Source organism: Abramis brama (genome assembly GCF_963993115.1).
Source record: "Abramis brama genome assembly, chromosome: 19".
In the NCBI taxonomy this organism is placed as follows: domain Eukaryota; kingdom Metazoa; phylum Chordata; class Actinopteri; order Cypriniformes; family Leuciscidae; genus Abramis; species Abramis brama.
Genome location: NC_139981.1, coordinates 1,489,271 through 1,508,457, shown reverse-complemented (window position 1 = coordinate 1,508,457; position 19,187 = coordinate 1,489,271). Strand labels below are relative to the sequence as shown.

At 38.1% G+C, this 19,187-nt stretch overlaps 1 protein-coding gene across 3 annotated transcripts in view; it reads left to right on the top strand.

Moving 5' to 3' along the window:
- The first annotated feature begins 1,080 nt into the window (after positions 1–1,080).
- hs3st1l1 (heparan sulfate (glucosamine) 3-O-sulfotransferase 1-like1) overlaps positions 1,081–19,187 on the top strand; it is a 47,229-nt gene continuing 29,122 nt past the window's right edge. The window contains exon 1 of one of the 3 annotated variants that reach the window (XM_084092373.1): positions 1,081–1,362. The gene's annotated coding sequence lies outside the window, so the exon portion shown is untranslated. Of the gene's footprint in view, positions 1,363–17,511; positions 17,612–19,187 lie in introns of those variants that run through there. The other 2 variants (XM_084092374.1, XM_084092375.1) reach the window with 2 other exon arrangements.

Sequence of the window (19,187 nt, the reverse complement as noted above, 5' to 3'; positions counted from 1 at the left end):
CGCATGCGCAGAGTTTTCCTTACAGTAGAATTCCTTACATTACAGTAGAAGGTATTTTTGTGTAATTTACGAAAATTGTGTTACCAGTGGCTGGATTAAGATTTGTATATATTATTTGCAATTATCTTAAGTTAGGCACAAAAAAAAAACGAAAGAAAGACCAAGACCATTTATCATCAGACTTTTTTTATTATTATTATTTTGATGACAATTAAGAACATTTCAATGTAAAATTTTAATGCAGTATTATTTTGTTGTGTATTCAGTAAAATACAATCATTCAATGATTAATTAATGCCAAAAATACTATCATTACACTTTAAAATTATACTGGTGTTCAAGGACAAGCATTAAGTTGGTTCAGATCATACTTATCTGACCGCTACCATTTTGTCTATTTAAATGGAGAAAAATCGATCATAACTCCAGTAAATTATGGAGTGCCGCAGGGATCTGTGTTAGGCCCTCTGTTATCTGTGAAAAGCGCTATATAAATAAACTTGACTTGACTTGACTTGACTTGACTTAAAAATGCTGTGTTGTTTCAACCCAAAACTTGGGTCAAATATGAACAAAGACAAACCCAGCCGTTGGGTTAAATTAAAAAATGTGGGTTTGTCCAGATTTGACCCAAAATTGGGTTAAAACAACCAGCATTTTTAGAGTGTATGTATAAATGCATTAATTAATAATTTTATCAGGTTATCATCAGATTGGCAATATGCATATTATAATGTATAAATAAATAAGTTTTTATCTTTTTTATTTTTTTTTTGCATTACACAAACATGATTTAGAATGGAAAATGTGATTTAGTGTGATCAAAATCAAATCTTTCTGGTCTTAAAATAGACCTGGACGTGTGTTTGACCCTGGTATTTCACAGCACGTTGAGATATCTTTACTGGACGACTACAGTGTAAACAAACAAAAAAAACAAGTAAGCCCCTTGTGAACTGGGATATGAACGCCAGTGAAATATTTAATAGTTTACATACTGAGATTGTTTGAGTTGTGCGCGCATCAAAACGACTCCTCCCTCAGACACACACACACACAGACACGGTCGCGCGCACACACGCACATAGCCAGTGAACTCCGCGCGCGTCTCTCTCGGTGTGCTCGTCAGTCTCGCGCTCAGCGCGTGTGGAGAAGCAGCATTGCTGGACCTGAAGGAGTGATGTGATTTAGTTCCGCTCTTCTTTAGGAGGAAACGACACTTCGAGAGGAGACACGACAGTGAGAGAACCGAACCGAACCGAACCGAGCTCTAGACCAGAACAGTTCCCGTGTGCGCGAGAGAGACGCGCGCCGGACGCGGAGCGATGGATTCCTCAGCTCGACGCTCGCGAGGAAACACAGGTGCGTTTCTCTCTCACCTGCAGAACATTCATTAAACACTGACGTGTGCGGGATTTATGGATCATGCTTTACTACGGGAAATAATTGCTTTAAATGTTTTATACTAGAACGATGGGTTTTAAAAGTACTGTACCTTGGTACAGTGATGGCATCGTAATACTGTGGTTGTACATTAAGGTACTGAATGATGTACCATGGTATTTGCATGGTACTTCAATTTACGTAAAGAAATTAGAACCATGGTACAATATCCAAAAACACTGTTAAATTGCTTTCTTGCCGAGGTCATGATTGTTTTGTATTAATACTTATTAGTACTGTAGCAGTATCATGGTACTTTGATATGATTACCATATTCATTTACCCTCGTTTTTGCATGGTACTCATGTACGCAAGGAAATACCATGGTGCTACAAATAGAACCATGGTACAGTATCCAGAAACACTGTTAAATTGCTTTCTTGCTGAGGTCATTATTGTGTTGTATTAATACTTATTAGTAGAGTGGTAGTATATGGTGCAGTGATGGTAAAAATAACATGGAAACCGTTGCAAATCGATTTCTTGCTGAAGTCATGATTGTTTTGTATTAATATTTTCAAGAAATTAGTGTAGATGTACAGTGATGGTAATACCATGGCACTTTAGGATTAATGTATTCATATACCATGCTATTTGCATGGTGATCCAAATGAATACATGTCCAATAAAACAAGATATTACCAAAACAGCCATAGTCAATTATTGTTTTCTCATGATTTGTTTATATTCCTCTCAGAAAAATTATTTAGGCATTACCAGTGATGGCATAAGATGGTATTATAATGGTATTTTGATGTGTATATGATGGTATTGGATGATTATCATATTAACGTGCCATGGTACTCCAAAATAATACAAAAAGCTCCATAGTGGTATTACTTTTGATAGGGAAGACTATATTATACAATACTTCACAATATTTGCATTACTTTGCATATTGAATATTTATCATTTCTATCACTTTCATACTGTATGCAATTCAACTAAACATATTAGGCAACAAACATGGACTTCCTTATATAAATTATGAATTCACATGGATCCATGCATGTAAACACTCAATTGATGCTTTTTCTTGCCTCGAGGCAATTAAAGGATTTCTAATATGCCAGTTCAGCAAATCCGTTTGCATAAAGTTGAAAGTTTTGCGAGTCATGAGTCATTGAAACCGGTCTGATATTGAGCATTGCGGTTTCAAGTGCATGCACTTTCTTTGCTTAATTCTCCTCATTAATGTCTCAGGAATTCATCAGCATGTAATTGAAACCTGGATTGTTGTAGTGCTGCTTTGTCTCGGGCTGCTATTTAAGGTCTAACAGGAAAACGGGAATGAGCAGACACCGTATTCCCGTGTCAATCCCTCACCAGCTGTCCACGCTTCTGAGCACATCCAATAGTTTACTCAGAGCCATTCATCACACAGGTAGAGGCAATACGCACTACATCAGTTCTCATTTGCAGGTGCATTCGGTTTAGCCCTGTCTCATTGTTTAAGTCCACCCCGATTAGATGGGCTGAGATGTGACAGGACCCCTGAAGTTTAACGGTTAGTGGCAAGGGTATTGAAAGAACAGATCGAGCCATTCAATAATCTTCTCTAGGCATCCCAAGACTCCTTTCCTGGGCCGTAACCCGCTGTCATCTCGTATTGAACTGTTTAAGAATGGATGATTTGTTTGGAGTTTGGTTCGGGGCGTTTTGCCACAGGCCAACTGATTCACCTTTAATTAAAAGAATGAGTGCCTGTTTATTTTTGGATTCCCTCTGGCTTGTCTTGGGAAGGCTGGCGGCTCTTACAGTTTTACTGAAGCAGGCTTTCACTTAAAGGATTAGTTCACTTCAGAATTAAAATTTCCTGATAATTTACTCTCCCACACGTCATCCGAGATGTTCATGTATTTCTTTATTCAGTCGGAAAAGAAATTGAGGTTTTTGAGGAAAACGTTCCAGGATTTTTCTCCATATAGTGACTTCAATGGGGTCCAAATGTGAGTTTCAGTTCAGCTTCAAAGTCTCGACACGATCCAGCCGAGGAATAAGAGTCTTATCTCATCTTATCTTAGCGTGACGTAGGAGGAAGAACAGACCCAGTGTTTACAAAGTGAACGTGCAAAGACTAAAGGCTAAAATTCGCATCAGAAATTTTCGCACGTTAAAAAATAAATACGACCTCATGTTTTGTCATTCACGTTTGCACACTGCCTCCGAAACTTTCGTCCGTCATAAAAAAATTCGGATCAGGTTTGATTTTCTGCGTTTTTCGCATCCGTATAGCAAGCGTTTTGAATGGTGTTTTGACATTTCAGAGCCACCGAATCACGAATACGAAATAATGCATGCAAAAAATTCGGACTCCGTGTGCAAGGACCTTAAGTCAAACGGCATTTATAAAAAAATAAGTTAATAAAAAGGTAAAACAACGATGTCGGTCGAGTTTTTCGCCGTACGTCAGGTCACCGCCTGTCCTTTCCAACGTGATTACGTTAATGCGTGAAGTCGCAAGACCAGCATTTGTGGTTAAAAGTATATAAATGTTTATTATTGTTATAAATGTCCGCTGGTTTGTCTAGATAAGACTCTTATTCCTCGGCTGGATCGTGTCGAGACTTTGAAGCTGCACTGAAACTCACATTTGGGCCCCATTGAAGTCACTATATGGAGAAAAACCCTGCAATGTTTTCCTCAAAAACCTTCATTTCTTTTTTGACTGAAGAAAGAAAGACATGAACATCTCGGATGACGTGGAGGGAGAGTAAATTATCAGGAATTTTTTATTCTGAAGTGAACTAATTCATTAAGTGCAGTAATGCAACCCATGGCTCATTCTGTTTGAAGTACAGTAAATGTAACTGTGCCACATATGATTCATTTTTAATGGCAGTGAAAGCATTGGATTTGATCTGTCTCCAGGGGAATGGTTAAAATAAGCCCGTGTCCCAGCGGTACGCACGAGTGCTGAGATGTCCACGAGTCGCACGCTGTTGTGAATGCAGTAATGCTGCAGATGTCACAGAGAAACCCACTAAACTACACTATTGAGAGAACATAAACACTGCTTTTAGTTAAAGGCAGGGGTTGAGGTTTACTCCAATGTTTATATCGGTTATAAAGTTACATCACTTGCGGTAGATTAAAATTTGGCCAGATTATTATGAATTTCTGAACACAGGGCCAAAGACTAGTTGTGCGGGCCAAGCGAATGTTCAAGGAAAGAGAAAACTTTACTCATTATTTTCATACTTCACCGAGTGCTGTAAATGCTTCACAGTTTTGGAGACAACCAAACGATTTCTCTCATGCTTTGTTTAGTTGCCGTCATTACAGAGAGAAAGACAGAAATGACATGAATCGCATTGGAACGCAAGCATTTCCTTTATTAGATTAAAAGTTTCGAGATTAGAACAGCTAATTACCTAATTACAGAAAGAAATTTGCTGTGTTTAAAAGAACATGCTGTGCTAAATTGAAAACGGCATCAAATGTATTTTTCTGTTAGACATGATTAGGAAAGCAAAATTGCATTAATAATACCAGACCGAACATGAAGATGCAAAGCACTGCGTCCTTGATAACAGCAAATCTTAGTGGATCATGTTCACGCTCGCTTGGATTCATTCGAACGGAAGCATTTTTAGTTATTTGTTTTATTCCTCCATAATCGTCCTTTCATTTTCTCTTGCATTGCGTTAGAGACGACTCAAGAGCGATATTAATATTTGATGAGATTGTGTTAGTTGAATTAAAAGAGGAAAATTGCTAGCTGAGGGAATGGCACATTGTTAAGCATGTAAATGTATTCTGCTCTTTTTTGGGAGAGAAAATGTAGACGTCTTTCCCCTCAGGAGGTCCGTCGTGGTAACATGCTCGACTTTAATGTGTGCCAGATTCAATCTGCAGGCCTTAATGTCTGCTGATAATTAATATTCTCCTGCTGGAGTCAGGACGCACAGACGTACAGTTGTTCCAGGAGCAGATTGAGTTTGCGCTCCAGATGTCTTGGTGGTTTTTGGGAGAAATCTTGCCAGCCAATTTGTATTAAATCTGCTGTTTTAGCTCGAGTCTCTTCTCGGGTGAATCGCACTATAAAATGTCCTGGTCATGTTTCACCCCAAAATCAGAAGAAGAGTGAGCATGAATGGGTAACACTTCACAACAAGGTCCCATTAGTTAACATTAGTTAATGCATTAACTAACAATGAGCAATATATATATTTTTTTTTTACAGTATTTATTCATCTTTGTTAACGTTAGTTCAACTGTTCATTGTTAGTTCATGTCCACTCATGTCCATTAAATAATATTGGTAATACTTTACAATAAGGTTAACATTAGTTAATGTATTAACTAACATGAACTAACAATGAGCAATACATCTGTTATTATATTAGTTAAACTTTGTTAATGTTAGTTAATACAAATACAGCTGTTCTTCATGTTAGTTCACTGCATTAACTAATGTTAACGAATATAACCTTTGATTTTAATAACGTATTAGTAAATGTTGAAATTAATATCAACTAAGATTAATAAATGCTGTAGAAGTATTGTTCATTCTTAGCTCATGTTAATTAAGGTAGTTAACTAATGAACCTTAGATACAACTTTTGATTTTAATAATGCATCAGAAAATTTTGAATACTTAAGGCTTTAGAAGTACTTTTCACTATTAGTTCATGTTAATGTAGTTACTAATATTAAAAAATGGAGCATTATTTTAAAGTGTTATTCAGTGCATTTTTATTTGAAATAATAAATTATTATTTTGTTTGCATTACATGGATGAGAATATTTTTCCACGAAATTAGTGCTTTATTGGCATGTAAGTCGCAAAAAAAAAAAAAAAAAAAAAATCTGTTCCTAAAATAGGCTTCATTTTCTTTGTGCATAATACAATATCTTATTTTCTTCCTTCGATTCGGGGGGTGAAATATGATCTAGACGTGTTTGTGACAGGTTTCGTGAGATTCGCCTCATTTAACTCATTTTGCATTGCAATGAGAGGGACTACACCCTAAATGAATAATACATCAAAATATTTTAGTGCTACAGGAATGAGATGTTCCTGCACCTGGCAGGCTTCTTCAGAGACGGGCACAGAGCATGATAATATGCCATGACTAGAGGAGTCATTTGTCATGGGTGTGTGAGCTCTTGCTGCTGGCGGTGTGTAACTCATGCGACGCCCTCAGGCCAGACACGTCAGGGCTCTCAGCTGAGTTTTGTTCTGCGACTTATTGAACTCTCTTTTATATGGTTAATGCTGAACTGGGCAAATACAGATTAGCCCCTGAGGGATGCTCTTTGCTTTTCCTCTCAGATCTAACAGTGCTTAAAGGCAGCCTTTGTGTGAGCCCAATTCTCTGACTTATGGACCCTTTCAGCATCCAAAAGAAGCTAAGCACACAGTTTCGGCCGCAGATGGCGGTGCGTTTTGTGCACCTTGCTGTTTTATAAACAACAAATGCTGCAACAACTGTCGGGCATTGGCTAATCAATCATGGCATACCCAGCACCTAGGGATGCTAATGATTAATTGTCGATAGTTTAATTGATTTTTATTTTTTTATGTTGTTTATGTGTCCATGTGGTGTTTTTAATATGCTTTAAGACAAACCATGTGTAAATTCATAAGTCGACTCCATTGCTGAGTATTTTCTCCTTAAAACTGCAGTGAACCAAAGACAGTCTCAAAAACACACTTTGAAATCGCTGGTGTTTCTGACGACACAAACTACCTTGTAACCAATCAGATCAACGTGTGATCGTCAACCAGTGGATCTCCGAGCTGAGTGAGTGAGTGGAGGCGGGGCTCATTTGCATATTCATAGAATCACGCATACTAAATGAGGCAAGGGTGTCGGGTTTCATTCAAGATATTTTAAGGCATTAAGACATTTTTTCAAGGAAAAAACATTTAAATATGTAATTTTGGTGATCAAAGATGAGTTTTAAGGGATACAATAATTGACTACAGGGAGACTTTAAATTGTCTTCCAGCCATGCAACGGATTAGGTCGGCAAGCCGTTTATTTTGAAACATAATTAGGGGAGAGTGGGGTGAGTTGTGCCAGTTTTTACTCAAAGTGACTTTAAAGTGAGGCCATGGCAGTAATGCCTTCAACTTAAGGATGTACATATATTTCAGGATGTGGTGCATCCCTGAGAACAATAACTTTGGATCTGAAATAAATTGTTTCAGAAATATAGCTCTTGGAAAAAAAGTGGTCTCATGGCACAACTTGCCCCTGGTGCGGGGGAAGTTGTGCCTTCGGGGGAATACATTGGGGGTAAATTGTGCCAGTGATTTCTGAAGTAAAACAGAACATTTTAATGTTATGAACCGTAATTCTATATGAAAGCAAGATAAATTCAATTCAAAATTACTCATTTAAGGTTTATTTAGATATTATCACCCTGGAATACCATAGCATGCGTTTTCCTACTATGGTCAATTGCATAGGGATTTTGTATTGAACATAACTCTGGATCACAGTGTCATAGAGACAAGGGGGCGGGCTCATTTTACTCAGACGACCAATCAGTCTCTCAGGATCATTGTGAAGCTATCAAGCTACGCCCTAGCAACCATTTAGAGCACCATAGCAACACAATATATGATATTTGTGAATCATTTCAGGCAAAAAGGCTTTGGCAATAGATGCCTGTTGACATAGCGCTGTCTGTCAATTATGTAACATATAAGAATAAAGTGACTAGGCTAATTTCTAAACATCCTATTGTGACATAGGCCACTTAAAAACGGAATAAATTTTCTCTTTAATAACATAGTGCAAACTCAAAACTGAAATCAGTGTTAGCTAAATTAAACAAATAGCAGGCAGGCCCAAGTAAAACAATGATGAGGCATGCCCATCTCCTCACTTCTCAAGATTATCCCCTGTGAGTGTGTAGGTCTAGGTGGTCTGGATCTGGCACAATTTAACCCAGGCCCTTTGGCACAAATCACCCCAGACCCACAAGTTTGAAAAACTAGCATGATCCAGCAGTTAAGAGCTAACATCATGCTAACTGTATAGACTCATTGTGTAGCCTACTAAAGCACTAAAACATGTGTGAAATGTTTTCAAACTTGTCTATAATTGGTCAGACACTACAATCAAAAAACCTTAATCATAGAAATTTTACTTTGAAAGGGAAAAAACAGTTTTTTGCACTAAAATATGCTTAACTCTCATGCCATGTGTCTCTCTTCTTTGGAGGATGAGTAAAAGTGATTGCTTTTCAAAATTATGTGGTCACATGACCAATTTCTTCTATGATTTTCCAGAAACAAGGGTGGAACAACTTCCCCCCCTGGCACAAATCACCCCACTCTCCCCTAACCAAGCGTCCAAAAAACCCTTTAAACAATAAAAAAGTGATTTTACTAAACATAAGAACTACTTACTTGTGTAAACGGCTCAATAAAAGTACATAACAAGTAATAAGACCCTGGTTGATGAGTGACGATCATCCAGCACAGTAAATCAAGACCTGTCAATGTGAGCAATTAAACCAATCCAAGCGCGCTCCAGCTCCAGCTGTCTGATTGGTCTCTACACATCATCCCTACCCCCCCCAATGTATTGTTAAAAGCGCTATATAAATGAAGGGGACTTGACTTGACTTGACTACACCCAAGATCCAGTTTCCATTGGTTAAACTTTCAAATGACGTTGTAAAACACTGCGAGAGTGAGATCGGAGATTGGATCCTGGAAGTCCTCTTGCTTTAGCAAAGCAGCATGTCACTAGCGGCGTTTCCATTACCCTTCAAATTGCGCGAATTGAAAATACGCCCAATGGAAACGCGTACATTTTGCAAAAACTCCCATTTATCGCAAATAAGTTTTTACGTTCGCATGAGGAGGTTTTTCAGGCAATTCGAAAAAGAAATATTTCGCAAAACTGCAATGGAAACAGTGTTTGCGCATTTACAGGTCACCTGACTTGGATGACGCGGTGTGTTTGGACAGAATACGAGACAGAGGTCTTTATTAAACTCATAAAAGACGAAAGAATTACAGGAATACTGGATTCTAAACCTCAAAGAAATGCCACAATCAAGACCTCGAAGCAGAAATGAGGGAGAAACACCCAGAAACTCCTCATATGAGCCGCTCACAATTATAAGGGTCTTTCCTTGCCATTAATGATTGGATAACACACACACGTCTCCTTTGATTAATAATAATGCCCAGTGCAGCGGCTGGGATACATACGTCCGTCACCATGATTTTTGGAATGATTATTGCGAGAGGAACAAATGAAGTTTTAGTTGCATAACATCGGTTGATGGAAACGCCGTCATTTCGCAATCACTTTTTGTCGACATTTAGAAAATATCGCGAAAGTTTTGCGCAAATCTGTAATGGAAACGCTCCTACTGTTGCAGTTCATGTCAAGCGAAGCAGAGCACGAGTGAACGAGTAATCCCTTCCCCTTTACTACTTTACAGAACGAAATGAAAACATCAAAAATATGTTAAATGTCTCCTTGTGATCCACACATCGTCAAGCTTCTAGGCTTTAAAACGACACGTACTTTGTGTTGGTTAAGCAAGTGATTGTAAAGTACCTTAGTAGTGCCCCCCAATTTGGATTTAAGAGGTTGAGGTTAACGATTTAATCAGTTAATTGATGGTTAATTTAAACAACGATCAATGGAAATGTATGTAAATTGCCATCGCTACCAACACCAGTGCTTTAAGTTTTACCATTGCAACACCATTGTAACACACAAACATTGACATGTATTAATAATTACCATGAACTGCATATGGCCAATAATATGCACGATTATTACCATTTTAGTTTCTTATATCTCTTCATTTCCGATGTTCTCATGCTCTCAGCAGCCAGTAATTCTCTGCTGGGAACTGAAAGTTGCTGAACACTTGCATCTGCTCGTGAAAATGTTCCTGCTTTTGCATGTTAAACATTTTTCCTCCACAGCCCACATATTAACTTAGCCATACATGTCTTTAAAAAGTTTGGCCTAGATTCGGCTCATTTGGTGCCCGCTGAGACTCCTCGTGAACTCTTTCTGTTAAATTGCTTCAGATGTAGATGGATGGGATCAGTCGGAGCAGATTCCTGATTAGCCCTGTAGGGAAAATGGAAGGATTAGCTACAGCGCTATGCTTCGCCTCAGTCCATCTCACAAGCCTCCCAAACCTAACAACATCATTGTCTTTAATATCTGCAAGACATATCCGCGTACTACTAGCTAATTCTCACAGGATGTCATTTATTAGTCAAGTAGGCATTAGCATTTTGGAGCTGGATCACAAGTTATCCAGCGTCTTTAGCTCTGCGAGGGTGTGTGTGGGGACCCGGAGAAGTTATAGCTGCCAACGAGTCGTCCATTCCAACTCTCGTTCATATATAATAGATAACGTGCTGTAAGTTATGGCGTGGAGCATAACTAGGCTAATACATAGATTTGCATATTTTAGCCTAACTGAATTATTCATGAGAGTACTGAAGCCTTTTCTTTACCACCTTCACCTTAAGTACAGATTTGAAAAAATACCAAAAGTGAATTATTTTGATGCTGTCTTGTGCTAAAATGAAAATTATGTGAGTGTGAGATTAGATTGAATGTGGTAAAAGCGAAAACAAGAAGACAAAAACGCATCTGTTTGCATCTTTCCCACTGTCACAACTCTTATTAGCTGGTCATTTTGCAATGAATTGGTCAAAAAGGGCCTGTCAAACTTCAGAAGTACACTATTAAACAGTGGTCCATATATATTCCATTCTTCTGAAGCTGTTCAGTATCTTTGTCTATGGAACAGACCCAAATTGAAGTCGTTACTCAATGAAAATCTACTGTATAATGTACATATTCAAAGGTTACACTTCATTTCGACGGTGCACTTTAGTCATTCTGCTGACTGTAAGTAACTTTGCAACTACATGTCAACTAACTCTCATTAGAGTATTAGTAGCCTTTCAGCTGACTGTTAGGTTATGGGTTTGGGTTAACAGAATAAGCTGACTTGTACTTGCAAAGACACTTATAGTCAGCAGAATGTGTTGGGGAGAAGCAAAATAAAGTGTTAGCAGATATACAGTCTAGTAATACTGCTTGTTTACATGTAGTTGCAAAGTTACTTATAGTTAGTAGAATGTCTAAGTGGACTATTGAAATAAAGTGTGACCCGTAACTAGGGCTTGACTTTAATTTTCTTTTGCTCATCAGTCACTCTGGCTAGTGGTTTTCCAAAGTTACAAGCCACAATTTTGACATCGATACCAAGGGGAAAAACTGCCTTATAGATATTTTTAATATCATCTCATAATTTGACTTTTTAACCTTAAAAAAAAACAGAGGCGGCTTCATGTGTGCGCTCTTTGGGTGTGAGCTCAAAATCTGCGTGAATGAGTAAAATAATGCGCAATACTTGCAAATCCCACCCCGAAATTCAAGCCCTGTGACAGCAACAATATTCATCCGGAGTAAATGAAACGAGTGAGTGAGTGAGTGAGTGAGTGAGTGGAGGCGGGTTTGTGTGTAACTCGCTGTCGGAGAGATGAGAGAGAGAGCTGGTATTGTGTATCTATTCTGCGGAAAATGAGTATTGAAAGCGCTTCAGATATTTCAGTATTGATATGCATCTCAAATGTTTTGACAACAATACATTGCACTTAGTTAATTATTTTCAGATGACTTTTTTAAAGACTACAATTGAAAAATTAATGTATATCTGTCTGTCTGTCTGTCTATCTATCTATAATATACATACATATACTGTATATATACAGTATATATATATTATTATTATTTTTTTATTATACTGTATGTATTGATTATACTGTATGTAAACATGCATATTATTGGAAAGCAAAAATATGAATGCATAATGGCTCAAACTTTGGTGTGCTGTTTATACAAAGCTATTTTTGGAGCTTCCGGTTATTGCATGTTAAAGAGCAGCGTGAACATTCTGCTCAACATCTCCTTCAGAAGAAATCAAGTCATACGGGTTTAGAATGACACAAGGGCAAGTAAATGATGTCAGAATGTTTATTCCTGGGTGAACTATCCTTTTAAAGAACCAGAACTGAAATCGGAACCAGAATAATGATTCCCGTCGCCAGTCTTACGGTGGCTGTGCTGTGCATCTGGATGTAAGTGTATTGATTGTGTTTCCTCGCATAAACTCGCACAGCATCCGATGATCTCACATGAGCCGCGCTGATGGGACAGACTCATTAATGGTATATGTATTCCGATGGGGCTTCCTGGATGTGAGCCTCGGGATGACGGCTTTGTGCTTTCTTCTGTTCAATTTGCTGTCATTTTCAAATAATTGGACGAAAGCGCGTTTGGAGTGCAGTTTGAGAGGGAGTTGTTGAGTATGAGGCTTTTGACACCTAATTTAAAATATTTTTTCATCACGAATTCTGCGGCAGATGCATTATGGGGGGAATTTATCATTCCACTTGATGAGCGAAAAGACTTTTATTCTTCGGATCAGAGAGAAAGCCTCCTTTACCGCATGTTGGGTTGTTCTTTATCTCTTTATTCCACATGTTGTTATTCAGCTACACAATTAAACAATAGATGGGTGTTTAATGGCTCCGTTTCTCAAATACCTGCGAGAAGCAGGAGCCAAAATATTGTTCTAGTGTTGCAGTGTTTAGTACTGTGTTGTGTGAAATGAAATTACCCAGAGATTAAAGCTCATAGAAACAGCAGTCATTTGATTTTGCGGCTTACTTTATTATGCTGCACGTCTTGGATTTTCCATTCTGTGTTACTGGATTCATTATTTATTATTTTTTGTTTTCAGGCTTTCATAAAAGGCTTTTTCATGGAACAGTGGAGAAGGTAAAGCTGGAAGACTCCAGCGAAACTGCCTCAGTAGCAGAGAGAAAACCTTTAACGTACTCAAGTAAACACTAATAAGGCTGTGCTTGAGCAGCAGCACGAGGGTCAAATTATTATTAGTGGTGCTTATGCTTAGGGTTAGAGATTTGAAGAAACCCAAGTATTACATTTTTTGTAACGTGCAATTCAGTCTTGTAATGCTCTGTTTGTACTGCATCAGTGTCAAGGTTCAGATATTCAGCTTTTAAAGATTCTGTTTTATTTTGTTTTTAAAGGGGTGGTATAATGCACTTTTAACAGAATGTAAAATAAGTCTCTGATGTCCCCAGAGTGTGTGTGTGAAGTTTTAGCTGAAAAACACCACAGATATTTTTATATAGCATGTTAAAATTGTCACTTTTTGAGGGTGAGCAAAAACGCACCGTTTTGTGTCTGTTCCTTTAAATGCAAATAAGCTGCTGCTCCCGGCTCAGAGGGCGGAGCCACAACAGCTTGTGTTCTTTTACCGCACACACACATGCACTGAAAATTTTCAAAAACTTGAAAAAGTTTTTGATCTATAAATCGCGTTCCTGGGGGCGGAGTTTATGTAAATTCTAGGGTTGGTGATGTCACTAACCCGGGAGGAATGTGGTGTAGTCTCTACCAGCCGTTTGCTGTAGTCCTTAAAAAGCAATTTCTTTAAAAGCAAATATCTCCCTTTGCTTTGAACTTTGAGCGTCGTAACTTTGCAGATGTTGTTTATGCTCAAACAGCAACATTACACACTAACTACAGTTAGAAAAGTCAAATCATAATCAACCACCCCTTTAATACAAGAACACGTGATATGTGAACACCCTCTAGTAACTGTATCTGATCGGCTCAGACAAACTCTACACAGAGCTTCCTAAATAATATTAGATGATTATTTGACTAGTTGTTCAAGCAAACATCTATTTGAATCCGCCGTTATTCTTTATATAGCCTTCAGGGTAGTTCTGTCAAAGTTATGAACAAACGTTCCTCCAGTAACGTTCGTTTAAAGTTATCTGGTCTTTAATTATGTTCTCAAAACAGTGGCACATCGCCTGAAATATTTTAATTAGACGTTCATCATATTTATTATTATTATTTTGAATGGTCAGAGAACATTTTAGAAATAACCTTTTAATATCTTAATGGGAACATTAAAACATATTTGTGTTAGCTGGGTAATAGTTATTTGTTGTTTTGGCCTTTTATTAAAACTCCTTTGTGATTTATCTTTTAGTTTTTTTTGGGTGATTTTTAATTACTTACTCCAACTTAGATTGGCATAGGCATAACAGTGAGCCATGACCCCTTGACAAATGGAAGTTTCTGAACTTTAAAAGTTTACTTTTACTTTTTGATTTTGACATGTTTTTCAAGTATGCCCTGATTCTGCCTCTTGTCCCCTGGAGTGGAATATATTAGGCTTTAATTTAGATTTAAATTTATTTCATTGAAATGAGACACTGTGCAAAGATCTTATTTTTTGTCCTTAGAGATTTTAAGATAATGAAGGAGGTTGCTTGTCAGGCGCTTTGACAGTGTGATGTGTAAAGGACACAAAAATATGATAGATATGAAATATCAACTGATGAAGGCCTCTGATAAAGGAGCCTCAAGCCTTTTATAAGCATTGCCCTTATGAAACAACCGTCAGACACGCTGCAAATATCACAGGGTGGCGAAAGCATAAAACGCATATTAATGCATATATCTGAATGGTCAACCTTTCAGGAGTCAGAGTGCATGTTTTTAGAAATTATGTCCTGCTTCATTTGCAGTCACGAATAGTGCGTCTAATGGTGATTCAGAGTCAACAACAGGTAAATCAACCACGTTGGTCAGATTAAGCCATTAGCTCACCGGCTGGAATGTTTAAATGTAGAGAAATGACTCATTTAATGTCTGATTACCAAATAATAGAGTGCCATAAACAATGGACGACGCTCTGCACCACATGCTAATTCACCTCGCATTCCCGAGATAACTGCCTCTATCTTCACGGATAGGCTCTTAACGCGCGCAAACGTGAACAGTTTTTTATTAAAGCGTGCACAATACAGTGAAACAGTCTGTTTTGTTATTAAAAGACTCTTTGCTCTCGAGATGCATCTTCATTATACTCAAGCACGCTTCGTGCAGATAACGCTGCCTCATTTGCTCACAAACCCCTCAATTTTTCCCGCACACGATAATGCAGAATCTTTCTTGCAGCCACTTGGATGACAAGAGCACACCGTCTTCCATGTGCTTGCTGGATTACAAAGGTTAATCATTAATTTGAGGCTTATTATGGCAAAATAGTAGCAAGACTGCTCGAACAGAATTGGAGTTGCCGGTAGATGGAACAGATATAATCGACCGGGCTGAGAACACGCAGTCCAGTGTAAATTGAAGTCCCTGTTGCATGATGATTAGAAGGTGTTTGATGGCTTAAACACATCTCTGTTGGATCATTGAAAATACACAGAGCAATCACGAGTCACTGGGCCGTATTGATCGCGTTTTGCTCCGACAGGAGGGACTCTAGTGAATTCTGTAGTAGCTTGGCAGAGAGAGAGAGTGAGAGAGAGTGCACTGTGGGACTGAATTTTAGATTCTTGAAGATGGTGCCACTATTACTAATGCGATTTATTCAGGTTTAGTTTAATGGACTGCATAAATGTTATCCTGTTCTTACATTGTGTTATTTACTATTTTCTGGTGCTCTTAAGTGAGAATCTTGTTGGTGGTGTTTGCTGTCAACACTGTTCAGAACATAAGCCCTGACAACACCATAGCAACACCATAGGAACATTCTAAACACCACTCAGGACATCTTAGAGATAAGCCCTAGCAACCACATAGCAACATTCTAAACACCACTCAGGACATCTTAGAGATAAGCCCTAGCAACCACATAGCAACATTCTAAACACCACTCAGGACATCTTAGAGATAAGCCCTGACAACACCATAGCAACACCATAGCAACATTCTAAACACCACTCAGGACATCTTAGAGATAAGCCCTGGCAACACCATAGCAACCACATAGCAACATTCTAAACACCACTCAGGACATCTTAGAGATAAGCCCTAGCAACACCATAGCAACCACACAGCAACATTCTAAACACCACACAGGACATCTTAGAGATAAGCCCTAGCAACCACATAGCAACATTCTAAACACCACTCAGGACATCTTAGAGATAAGCCCTAGCAACACCATAGCAACCACACAGCAACATTCTAAACACCACTCAGGACATCTTAGAGATAAGCCCTAGCAACCACATAGCAACATTCTAAACACCACTCAGGACATCTTAGAGATAAGCCCTGACAACACCATAGCAACACCATAGCAACATTCTAAACACCACTCAGGACATCTTAGAGATAAGCCCTGGCAACACCATAGCAACCACATAGCAACATTGTAAACACCACTCAGGACATCTTAGAGATAAGCCCTAGCAACACCATAGCAACCACACAGCAACATTCTAAACACCACACCACTCAGGACATCTTAGAGATAAGCCCTGGCAACACCATAGCAACCACATAGCAACATAATAAACACCACTCAGGACATCTTAGAGATAAGCCCTAGCAACACCATAGCAACCACACGGCAACATTCTAAACACCACTCAGGACATCTTAGAGATAAGCCCTGGCAACACCATAGCAACCACATAGCAACATTCTAAACACCACTCAGGACATCTTAGAGATAAGCCCTGGCAACATCCTAGCAACATGGCGGCAATGAACAGCATCACGTTATATTCAGGAAGCTCTACTGAGAGGCCGGCTCAGACCAGTGTGAGTTTCCATGTTGGTGATAATGCTGGTCAGTGATGATTGAGAGCACATGCTGGTCTCTCAGCAGGGAATGTGCTTTGCATTAATTTCATCCGCTGTGACTCGCAGTGCATTCATGGTTTACATTTGATCAGTATGTGTGTGTTTTGTGTGAATCAAACCCATGACCTTGACATTAGTGCTGTGTTTTTATCTCTGAATAACTTCCAGTCAGTGCTGTGCATCTCCAAGATCTGCCTGTAAATCTGCCCTGTGTTTCAGCACAAAGTGGCCAGTGCAAGCGCTTGCTCATGGAAATGTAGTGGTTTAATCTGACGGATGTCAGTGTCAGAGTTGGCGTTATGAAGAGAGCTCAGCTGGAGGCAGACGTTTGCGGTGCACATGGACACCTGTGTTCATTACATAAGAGTCTGAAGCGTTTCATCAGAAAGCCTGATGGAAAGTGGATGCAGCTGTTTTTCCCGCCAGTCTTCCTTCGCTGAGCCCAAGACCTCTGACAGTGATTTCCAGTCACATTTTCCACAGCGAGAAGAGCTTTTAAAGTGAGTATGTGAGTGACATTGTGGCTTTCTAGATCTTTCTAGGTGAAGGAGAGCTTTGTTTTATGCCTTGCATTGTTGGTCACAGCGATTGTCTTATCCTCGATTGTCTTTCCAGATGGTTTAGTCATTGTTTCTTCACGATGTTACTAATAAAGCAAAGCTTTATAATGGTTGATTAAGGATGTGCAAAACTATACAACACTGCAAGGTTTTGCAGAATGGCATCTTTTTTTCTGAAAAATGTGTCAAAATAAGCTAAAAACTTATTTCGGACCCCATTGGCAGATATTTTTACATTTTGTTTCACATTTTTCAGTCCACAGAGCATTCTATATTATGTAATTGTGCATCTCAAGAAAATGTATCTTGATTTAAAAATTCTTTAAAAAATGTTTTTATTGGAGTGAAACTATTCATTTATTTCATCTAGTTATTTCTGGTAGATGCTGTAACTATTTAGTAGAAAAATGCATATTTTTTCCCCCTTTTTTATGTTGATGTCCATTTAAAAGTAGCCCTGTATTTTGAATTTTTGCAAGCAAAATATTAATCAAAAATATCATATTTATAAAACAGATTTCTTCTGAATTTACATTGTCAAGTGAAAGAGTTATAGTGAAATACAGTATATATATATACATACATACTACATATTACATATTTTATATACATCACAACAACTTTAAAAAAGACCATATACTGTATATATATATATATATGTTGTTGAATTGGTCACACGGACTAAACATATTTATTGAAAGGAAAAAAATGCCTGTATATGATTTTTGTAAGTCTATTGGAATGTCCTGCTTTAAATATTAAGCAATGTCTTTATTCATAAAGTACATTAATTAACTTTTTTTTAAAGTTTTTTTTAAAGTTAAATATTAGAATTTTTATCAAACATCAAATTGAAAGATTTTGTATAACTGTTATTACTATTGTTATTTTTATCTATTTTTGTTTTGTTTATGGAGATAATATTGTTAAATAATGTTAAATGTAAACAATGCAGTGAAATATAATTGTTATAATGCTTATTTTAAATTCCATTGCTCTTGAGTTTGCCATAAATATAGCCTTTTGATGCAGATACGGCGTTAAATGATAAAGAAATAAACCAGAATCTGTTGACCTCCGTCCATGCGTGTCTAATCGCTGTCGAGCTCAATTTCGCACATCCCCGGTCTTGACATCAGAACGTAAACAGAGAGCCGATCGAGGTGTTTACATGCCTGTGTTTATGACCTTTCCCTGATAAAAGACACGTTTAAGGTGTTTACGTGACTTTGCACATTATCAGCTTTTTAGCATAATCTCATATACATTCAAAACCTCTACTAAAGTGACTATATTGAAGCGTATTCATTTTGGTGCAGTAAGCAGTGGCGTTTGGCACAATGGATCCATGTTGTGTGTGTGAAGTGCCTCAGTATAATGATGTTTGAGCTGAGATGTGTGCGCTGGCCTATTTATCCTGTCAGAGTCTGACTGATGAAGTCTTTGGGTGGAACTGCTGCTTCTCCGAGTCTAATAGTTCAGAAAGTGAGTTGCCGTTGCAGAGGTTACGGGTTTA